This window comes from Paramisgurnus dabryanus, chromosome 10 (genome assembly GCF_030506205.2).
Source record: "Paramisgurnus dabryanus chromosome 10, PD_genome_1.1, whole genome shotgun sequence".
Classification (NCBI taxonomy): Eukaryota; Metazoa; Chordata; class Actinopteri; order Cypriniformes; family Cobitidae; genus Paramisgurnus; species Paramisgurnus dabryanus.
The window spans coordinates 23,701,763-23,711,767 of NC_133346.1; the positions used below are offsets into that span (position 1 = coordinate 23,701,763).

Consider the following 10,005-nt stretch of genomic DNA (forward strand, 5'->3'; position numbering starts at 1 on the left):
TCACATTTAGGAATTATTCATCAGGTGACAGTGAAACATGTCCTCTTGCAATTCTTCTGCCTGTCATATTTATAAATGAATGCAGGTGGTCTCAGCATGTGTATGTAGATGATGGGAAAACATCAAATTAGTGGGCACTGAATAACATTAACTTGGACAGGTTTATAAATATTCATCATAAGAACAAGTCGCACTAATAGTTGGGACATCAAAGCATTTTGAAAAAAGTTTGCTGAAGCTTTTAAATATATCAAAGTTACATATTACATTTAATAGTTTGTAACTACAGATAGCTACAAATAAACACAGTAATTTGCCATGTCAAATATACTGCATCTTATGTGAAAAGCTTAATCAACTTAAAAATAATTCAATTGGTAACACTTATATTTTTTTTAACTTAAAATTTTCACTTTATGTAAATAGTAAACTTACTAGTAGCCTATCTAACTAACCTTCGAACAATTGTTTCTTGAGTAGTTTTGTGTGTGTGTGTAATTTCATACATTTTGGCCTGCTTTTCAAATAAAATAAAAAAGTTATCACATATACTACAATAAGCACTTCTTTTTTGAGTTTTCATTCTTTGTCAATAGGATCTGTCATCCTTGGCTATTAGTATTGTATAATGTATTGTATAAAAGCATTGGTTGTCCACCAGAAGTATGTTCAGAACAACACAAGTGAAACATAATGACAGAAACTTTCTTTTTTGTATGAACTATTCTTTTAAACTGACAGGAGTCTGTGAACATATATTTGTTACCATGTGCCTTTTACAGTATCTGTTTTTGTTTTAGTTTTTTTTAAGAGAGAGTGAGAGGGCAATATTCAAAAAGAAAAAAAAACGAACGAAAACCCTCCAAATATAGATTTGTTATACCACACAACATATGAATAAGAACAAGGAGAACAAAGCTACAAAGCTGCTATCATTCCCAATATCATTTGATGATAAAACATAAAGGAAAAACATTCTGTGGGATCAACAATGACAGAAATACAAACAAAATTACTTTATAAGAGCTATAAACAAATAAAAAGAAACAGCTTGCTTTGGTAGTCTACATTGATCTTAAATTTATCTGTATGGTAAAAATATCTCTCATCTCTGTTCTGTGAGAGACAGAGGGAACAGTGAGAGACATAACAAACAAGCAATGACATTTATTATAAAATAAGTGTTCTATTGAAGAACATGTAAGCACAATATTTTTAGAAAGATAAATAGTTCAGCTTTAAACTGTTAAACGTTGTTTGTTTTTGCAGCTGTACAGATTATTTATATCACTAAATATATTTGAGCAGAGCCCTATATTGTTTTCTGAGTTAAATAGGAGTAAATATGGGAGATGTTTTTTTTTCAGATGGACATGAATGCACAAATAGCATTTAAATATTTATTTTGTAACAAAACAATCGTTTTTCAAAATCGTTTGTCATATCATAATCAAATTCAAATTATACATTCAATAAAAAAATTCTTAGATTGATACAATATAAAATTATAACAACAATGAAATTCAAATTATACATGTGATCAAACTATTTTCTTAGATTGATACAATATAAAATTATAACGTAACAATGAAATTCAAATGATACATTTGATCAAATGAATTTTATTAGATTAAGCATGGTTTGCGCATGCGCACCGCACAGATGAAAAGGCGAGAAATCGTTCTGTGAGAGAACGAACGCAGAAGTTGTGAACGGTTATCTGCTGAACAGCGCGAACAGGACACGTTTGTCAGGTAAGGAGAAATTAACCATAATTGCACGTCTGCGTTCAGCACTAACACTATAATTTTATAAGGTGCACTGTAAAAGGTGAAACATTGGATTAACCTAATAAAATTGAAGTTACCATTCACAATAAAGATTTTACATTGACCTAATGTTCAGAAACCATTCAGTTCAAACAATTTTTTTGCATTTCATTCAAACTCTTTTCTGAATTTGGTGTAAATCAATATTTTAAATTGGCTTAAATAAAAAAAAAGGGGGTTTAAACAGACTTGATCTAAATTGAGTTTTCTTCAATCTGAAATATGTATTAATTGCACGTAATATATGAAAGGCTTCATAATTGCCACAATTTAAAAATTTTAAATTCTCTCAATATATATATACACATTAAAATGAGTCATAGAAACGTTATTTTAAATATTTATTAAATCTTGTATAAAAAATCATACAAGACAGGCACCTTTTTACCTATAACGTTAGCCAGGTTTACAGGCTAGCATGACCTATCTAGCATAATGGGGAAACTGATTCAGCATTTAAATACTTAAATAGCATTAACCTCATATAATTTTAATAAGCAGACAGAAGGTTTCAGCAGTGACAACATAAACAAATGGCTTTTGTGGAACACACATAACTACAAAGTCCTTTTAGAGTAATTTATATCTGATAACAAGCTAAATAAACCAAACGTAGATTACCTTTCCATAGCTAAAGCGTATCAAAAACTACACTTAGCTTATGTAAGTGTAAAATGTGTACCCCTATAATGTATGCAATCTTAACTTCAGATCGGCTGCCTTCCATCAAATAGCGGTAATCCATGATCACTGTCTTCCCTCGTATTTAGGAAACCAAAACATTTGTTATTTTCAATAAGGTATTTGTTCAAGAGTTCAGTTTAGCAAGTCAGACCATTTAACAAATAGAGACCGGAAGTTAGAATCTGCTTAGACGCGTAATTGCGTCCCCACACGTGTGTCATCTGCCCTCACTCTCAACATTACCCATGATCCTTTGCACCCCGTTAACCACCATCTTTAATTACTGTCTTCACCTGTTTACTGTTTACCCATATCCCGGACAACTGCCTCTGCTGGAGTGGGTGCTGGTCTAGTGTGGATTATTATTCATCTTTGAGGACGTCACCAACCTCACTCCCAACCCAGAACCCAGCCAGCCACCACCCCTCTGCACACGGCTGCTTGAGTCCATCGTAGGCAGAGAGCCAGAGCCTGCTGCGACAAAGGTACCCGCTGGGTTGCCCTTGCTCAAGGCCCCATTCTGGACTGCCTTTGTCTTCCTCTTCCCAGTAATCAGTCTGTCCAGAACCCCCTCCTACACTCCATCAATCTCCAAAATGGTACCCTTTTAAAGGTACTTCAAATGTAAATATAGTATTGATGCCAAATGTATACAAATCTGTACGGTACTGTACATTAATGGTATATATATGGACCTTTTAAAAGGGTACTGCCCCAGTGACAGCTTGGGGCCATTTGACCATATTTTATTACGGTGTACAAACAATAGCATTTCTGGGAATATTCAAAACCAATGCGTTTTGTAAGCACTGATAAATAATTTATTCAAAAAGTCACCAGCTTCCTTTTGTTAGCAAAGACAGAAGCGTTTGCACAATGTAAAACACTCATGGTTTCAAAGCACCCATTTGCTTCCTTTGTTCTTCTTGTAAAGGCCTCATTAACAAACCAATCCAGCCGTCTGTGCAGTCTTTAAAATAAAATATGACCTCATGCCCTGCGACTATTCTTTAAAATCATAAAGCCCCTCGACCACTTTGTGCTCAAACCCATACAAATGTCTAAGTCAATTTGATAATGCAAGTCATGCATGCATTCAAATAACTGCCCTTTTCCATAAAGGCATTTCTGAGAATTTAATGAAGTGTGTCTTCCATTTGTCAAAATGCCTTCATTGGCCAGGTTCCCTTGGTTTTCTTGTCACAGGTCATTTGTACAACAACATGAGCATTTTTGGTTACTATATTTCTTTTATCCTTCATTTTAAGGCCTTTAATCACACATTTTCAGATAATCTGCCTTGCCACGTGAGTATTTAACAAGAGGCAGGTGGATTTACCAAATCAGCTACATAGGGCCCGGCCAGTATCAGCAGTAGAACAGCAAACTGAGGCGACAGGACGTGACGCCTTTTTTCCCTTCCTTCGGCAAGGGGCTTTTTTCCCGCATAGGGGCTGAACGAATGCCTCTAGGGGATCTCTCAACATTCCGTACAGCCTGTTTCTCCCGTGGGAAGCCTACGTTAGCCCCCTGACCGCCTTCCTTCATCGTCTCGTCCAGGGAGCACGGTATCCTCCCCCTCAACCCCTAGTGTCACTGTTGTCTTCCTCGGCCCACGGGAAGCCTATTTATTCGCTGACTGCATAATTTTTCTTCATCTCATCCACAGAGGGCCTAAACCTCCCCCTGACTGACTGACTTCACCATAGTCTTCCTCGCACCCGCGGAAAGCCTTTTCACCCCCAGATCACTTATTTTTCTTCATCTCGTACACGGAGGGCCTAAACCTCCCCCTGACCAACTGACTTTACTGTAGTCTTACTCTTTCATCTTGTACACAGAGGGCCTAAACCTCCCTCCTGACCGACTACGACTACCCCTTGAAAACAGTTCCGTGGGCTCCGCAGGGGCAGGGCACAGCGTCCAAGACAAACCTACCGTTCGCTGTCATTTAAGCGGTCCAGATACCCCTCCACGATTTTGCTTCCATTAGGCAAGGAGAGAGTTGTTCTGACTTGGCATATGAGATTGACCCCCCTCCGAGCTACGGATGTCACAGACTCCAGAATGAACCCGACGGTAACAGGGAACCCGAGGAGAGGCAACGGCACCCTCAAAGCTGTGAGTCTCTGCTGTGGTGCTGTCCGTCCAACCAACTTCAGACACACAGAGGTTCAAAAAGCAGGAAAACAGCTTCTCAGGAGCCGAAGATTACTGCTGGTTTTTGAAGGGAAAAATGCTGATTTGGTTAACCAATTTGGCAAATACCTGCATGCAAATTTCATTTGTGCTTTTTAATAGTTTCTCGAAGCATATAGGTCTCTGTGAAGCGGTTCCCAATTCACGACTGAAAGGGAACTACATTAAATCTAAGAGCAACTTATGAGGACTATAATCTGCATTTCTTGTCATTGTGTAAATTAAATTGAAAGTTATAACATTTCAGTGCTTTACCAGAATAGTCTGGTAAAAATATGTCAATTACAACACAGTCACCGTGATTTTTTTTTTCAAATACTATATACTGTACATGAAAGAAACAGTTGCAAAAAGACAGAATCTTGAGCAATCACGGTAAAAACATTACGAATGTTGACCCTGAACACTTACCCCTACTGTACACAGCAAAATCACTGGTGTTAAAATAACACCCAGGGTGTCAAATTTAACACTGGAAAAGTGTGTATATGTGTCCACACTACACTGTGTTAATTTAGTCAAAAGTGTAGTGTTAATTTAACAACACTCATTATATGTTAATTTAACACTCAATATTGTTAAATTTTACACTTTGTTCAACACTATTCATTGTTGTTTCCACACTACACTGGTGTTGGCACAGAAATACAGTGTTAAAAATTAACACTCCTAATTTAAAGTCAACACCGGTGTAATGTGAATTCAACAATGTTAAGTGTTAAAATACTGATTAATAGCCACTTTTGTTGCTAATGGGTTGTTTCTATAAAAGACAAATGACAAGAAATATTGCAAAACCTCTTTTTATTAAAGTACATCACATTTAATTTTTACATTGATACACACAACACTTTGCATTTAACACTGCTTATTTAAATACCTCAGCTACAATTAGAATACAGAATACAGTATGGAATAATGAAAGTTATCTTATACCACAGCGCAGTGACATGAAAACCACTTATTATAAGGTCTTTAATATATCAAATGAGAGTTTAAAAAAAATTAGCCACCCTACTCAAAACTTGAACATTAAAATACACTGCAATTACCTTACTGGCAGGCAGAAATGCTTATCCTTCACAATACTAAAGATTTATCCATAAGAAAACAGACATTTCAATTCAAAAGACGTTTCATTTTTCTTAAATACGTTCCAACCTGGTATTTAGTTCTGTAGTTGTTTTACTCATGATGTAGCGGAAGGCTGCATCAGTGGTCTTCATCATGGAGGGAATGGCTTTTTGGTCCAGAATGATGCAAAAATTCTGGATGCAACTTCTGTTCCCAACGCAGTGCAGGCAGGGCTGTGCTGATCCATCCCCCTCAAAGCATGGATTGATGCTCATCACCTAAGTGTTTTAAAAGAGTGTATTTGATGAATGTATTTGATGTGTACTTATGAACTTGTATGTATTTACATGGGGTGAACAATGCAAGCAAACTAACTGCTGAATAAATAACTAGAACAAAATACTAAAAAACTTACACAGCACAATCAGTAGCTTCAGTTGCACATTGACCCTCTCCAGTTTTTCTTCCTTTTACAAATGAAGGCAAGAGGTGAATGAGCCAGGGAAGAGCTGCCACATCACTGTCCCGTCCTAGCAAAACAGAATTTAAACACCATGAGTATACAGTTAAACTTTAAAACCGTAAAAGTAGCAAACCCATGTACACTTACCATATTTAAACTCCTGTTGACCAGACAGAGGGTCATCCATATTGTTGTATGTTGGCTATTTTGCAATACATCACCTCAGCATATTTCTGCAGATTTTCAAAGACAAAAAGAGTCAAGAAAATACCAAAAAGGGTGCAGTTTTAACCGTTATTTGAATCAAAATCATCTCAGTATAATAAATCATGTTAGAGACAGTGTACAGTACAAATGTACTGTGTGTACTCACATAACTAGTTGGTAAGCTCTTATCCTCCAAACTGGGTTAAGGAATAACAGTTCCAGAATTCATGGGTATGCCGTATTCAAATATAGTCTGGTAGGGTCCTATCACAAAAAATGACAATAAAGACTCTGAAAACTCAACATTCTTTTTATATTAAAAACAGCACTCAAGACAATATGAATCTTCATTTATACATTTTCAAAATAGTAATCAATTTGATTGCTATTTAATATGACATCAATAGCAAAACGATGTATGAGAAGATAATATCTTTTTATTAAAGTTGGCATCAGGTCATGTGAGTTTCTTTCCAGATTAATAATAATAATAATATGTACAAAACTACATATACTAAAAAGATTGGTTAACTGTTCAGTTATGTCAAATAAAATGATTTATATGTATAAATATATAAACTTACCTTCTGTAATGAATTTATATAAGTATTAGCAGTCGTTTCTCATTGGAAGTCATCCATGTCAGGTCTTCTTTAATAAACTGCCCTAAAAACAGCATCTCTTCTGAATGATTTGAAGCACTCAGTGTGAACTTTCACCAAACTAGCATCTATAATGACAGAAAAACAAATGTTCGCCATACACGTTTTACACTTTCGTATGTATTTGCCATTTGCATCTGTCTGACATCTAGCGCCACGAAAAGCATACAACACACAATGCATCCAATCTGTGCATACAAATGATGATATTTTGTGAGGTTTTGGTCAAATTAATTGTTGGTTTGGCGATATTTCCCCTGTTTGCGTACATCTTAGAAAAACATATGACGATGCGGTTGCGGTTTTCTCCGTGTTTTTCAGTAATTTGAATAATTAACCGATATCCGTGCACTCACGTGCATGTAAACGACCTCGTTAACTCACGGTATCTAGCCTATATGATTACCTCATAACGAGCATCATATGGTGAATAAATGAGCTTTCATTTAACTTAATTTCATACCTTCAATTTGTAGTGCATGTCGCGTTTTATCATGGTTCAATTCTTTCGTTCATATCTCCTGTTAAAATTATCCTTCTTGGTTTTAAACTTTTAGCTAGCAGTTTAACTTTATACTAAACTAACAAGGGAACAACGTAACACAAGGTAGCTCTGATTAAACTGAACCAAATAACGAACAAAGGGGAAATAAAATGGGAAAATATCTTATTTAGGTTTTTTGGCATATGGCTGTGTAGAGTCAGACAGAGAAATAACAGTTTAATTTAGCTAAACCATGTGAATATTATGAGACTGATTTACCTGATCTCTTCAGTCCTCCTGTGAAAGAAAATGGCGGTAAAATCCCTGACAGGATATGTTTAGTGGAGGCGTGGCTTGATTTACACCGCTCAGAGTGAAATCTGATAACACCCTTGTTTAACACTGACACTGTCGTGAATATAACACTGGCCTAGCAATGGCAGTGTTATTTTATTACCAGATAGTGTTAAAACAGCATCAACACTGTGAATTTAACACCATCCCTGAAAATTTAACACTGGTGATTTTGCTGTGTAAATCCCATTTCCATCACCTTCCAAGACCTACAGTAAAACCTGACCAAATTCACAGTTTTTTTTTGGAAACCCTAAGGGGAGTTTCCTTTGATTAAAGGGTTCCTGTTTGAGTCTGGTAAGCCTGTAAATGGCTCGGCCCCCTCACTAACACGTGTTCCTGCGGCCCACGCTCTCTAATAAACAATTTCAGCTGCACCAGTGACATGGAGAAAGAAGCGGGTGGTTTCATAAACACATTCTAAGAGTGAGAAGTCTCAAAGCGCTTCTAATAAGCAAATATTTGCCCTATAATTAACTAATTTAGCTACATAGGCATTGGACAGACACCGATCTAAAGTGTTTGCACACTGCAAAAACCCTTCCAGTATTGAGCCAAATTATTTCCACATGCAGTTCCTTTGAGGCAACTGATAGCACTCGATAGGAATCTGAAATGCTGTGATGTGTTATAACCTTTGGGTCTTCAAAACCAACATCAACAACAATTTGAGTTAACTAATATTTTTAGAATTATTAGTTGAATTAACTCTTATTTTAAGTCAACCAGGTAACTAACTTTTTTAAGTTGAACAAATACATTATTTTTAAATTGTATCATTTCTGAAGCGGCCTTTAAAGTCATGCTATTAAGGGGTAACTGTCTTCTATCTTATAGACACTTTTTTTCTATAAACCTCTGATCTCATAAAAAGAGGCAGAATCATAACAAAATAATTTACTTTTAGAAACTTTGTATAACACTTCAAGTGTCCCGTATCTTGAATTTGGACGGCAGAGATGTTGTTTTCAATTTGACAACAACTGAAACACAACCCAGGTCAAAGCATTAGTCTACCAAGCTTGCAGAGTTAACTTATCGGCTTCTTGCAAACTTCTCACACATCTGGATAGCCCACTTTAAATTGTTTCAAGATGTCATGGATATGGAAAACACAGAACGTTCTTGTATGCCTGCTAACAGTTGTGGACTCCAATGTTTACATTGTCTCGTAATAATAATGCCGGTAAACGGTTTGCATCAGTGAGTTATTATGAGCATGTTCTGGTACGTCTGCACTTCTAAATATCTTAAAGACTGTTTTTCAAAAAAGATACCTAATGCTTCTCCCTGGAGTCTTCACTGATCCAAGCTGCCTCCAAGACACTGAGGTGTGCTCTCATTTTCACAATGTCATTTTGCCCACAGCAGATGCTTCCACAGAAAGGAGACTGACCTGGCTCTAACAGCTTCTAGAACATGCTGTACACAGACAGTAAATGACAGGAAATAGTCCGAGAGGCTAAGAGTCCAGACCCTCAGCTTTTCTCCAAAACATTTAACTCCACCTCAAGTCACAGAGCTAAAGTGGCAAATGAAGAGCAGATGTTCAAAAGTGTGGATTTTAAACACAACATTAACCTACATGTGGGACGGTGGCATTCTATTACTGTCACATCTGCAGGCACTCAATCAGAATGGTAATTATCAGATGAGGATTTGGATGCAAGATGGCCTGATTTAAATTCCCAGGCACATTTGATGTGCATGACTGCTTTGAATTTTAATTTGGTTACAGTTGTATTAGATACTATTAATTGTGTGTGACACACCTGAATATTTTCATAAGCATTAGTTGTGACCATCCAAAAAACTTGCCACAACTTACTACCCAAGTGTTTTAGATCAGTGCTTTTTAAAGGTCACCTTATATGGCAACTTTTCAAGACGGAATATAGGTGGTCCCAGATTGTGCCTGTGAAGTTTTAGGTTCCAATAGCTTACCCTATAGATAATTTATTACACCAGTGGTTCTCAAATCTTTTGACATTCGCAGACTTCCCCTTGAGTAGGGTAATACCTCCACCTCCAAAAGAAAATTAATGACAA

The 10,005-nt window shown here is 36.5% G+C and overlaps 1 long non-coding RNA gene across 2 annotated transcripts; it reads right to left on the bottom strand.

Moving 5' to 3' along the window:
* Positions 1-5,147: 5,147 nt before the first annotated feature.
* On the bottom strand, positions 5,148-8,081 carry LOC135779505 (uncharacterized). 2 transcript variants are annotated; one of them, XR_010544808.2, is made up of 6 exons: positions 7,882-8,081; positions 7,041-7,186; positions 6,623-6,720; positions 6,397-6,482; positions 6,202-6,316; positions 5,148-6,064 (listed from the first exon to the last, which is right to left on the bottom strand). It is a non-coding gene; the product is annotated as an uncharacterized lncRNA (long non-coding RNA). The 2 variants fall into 2 exon arrangements; XR_010544807.2 differs by lacking the exon at positions 7,882-8,081 and having other exon boundaries at positions 7,041-7,848.
* Positions 8,082-10,005: the final 1,924 nt, after the last annotated feature.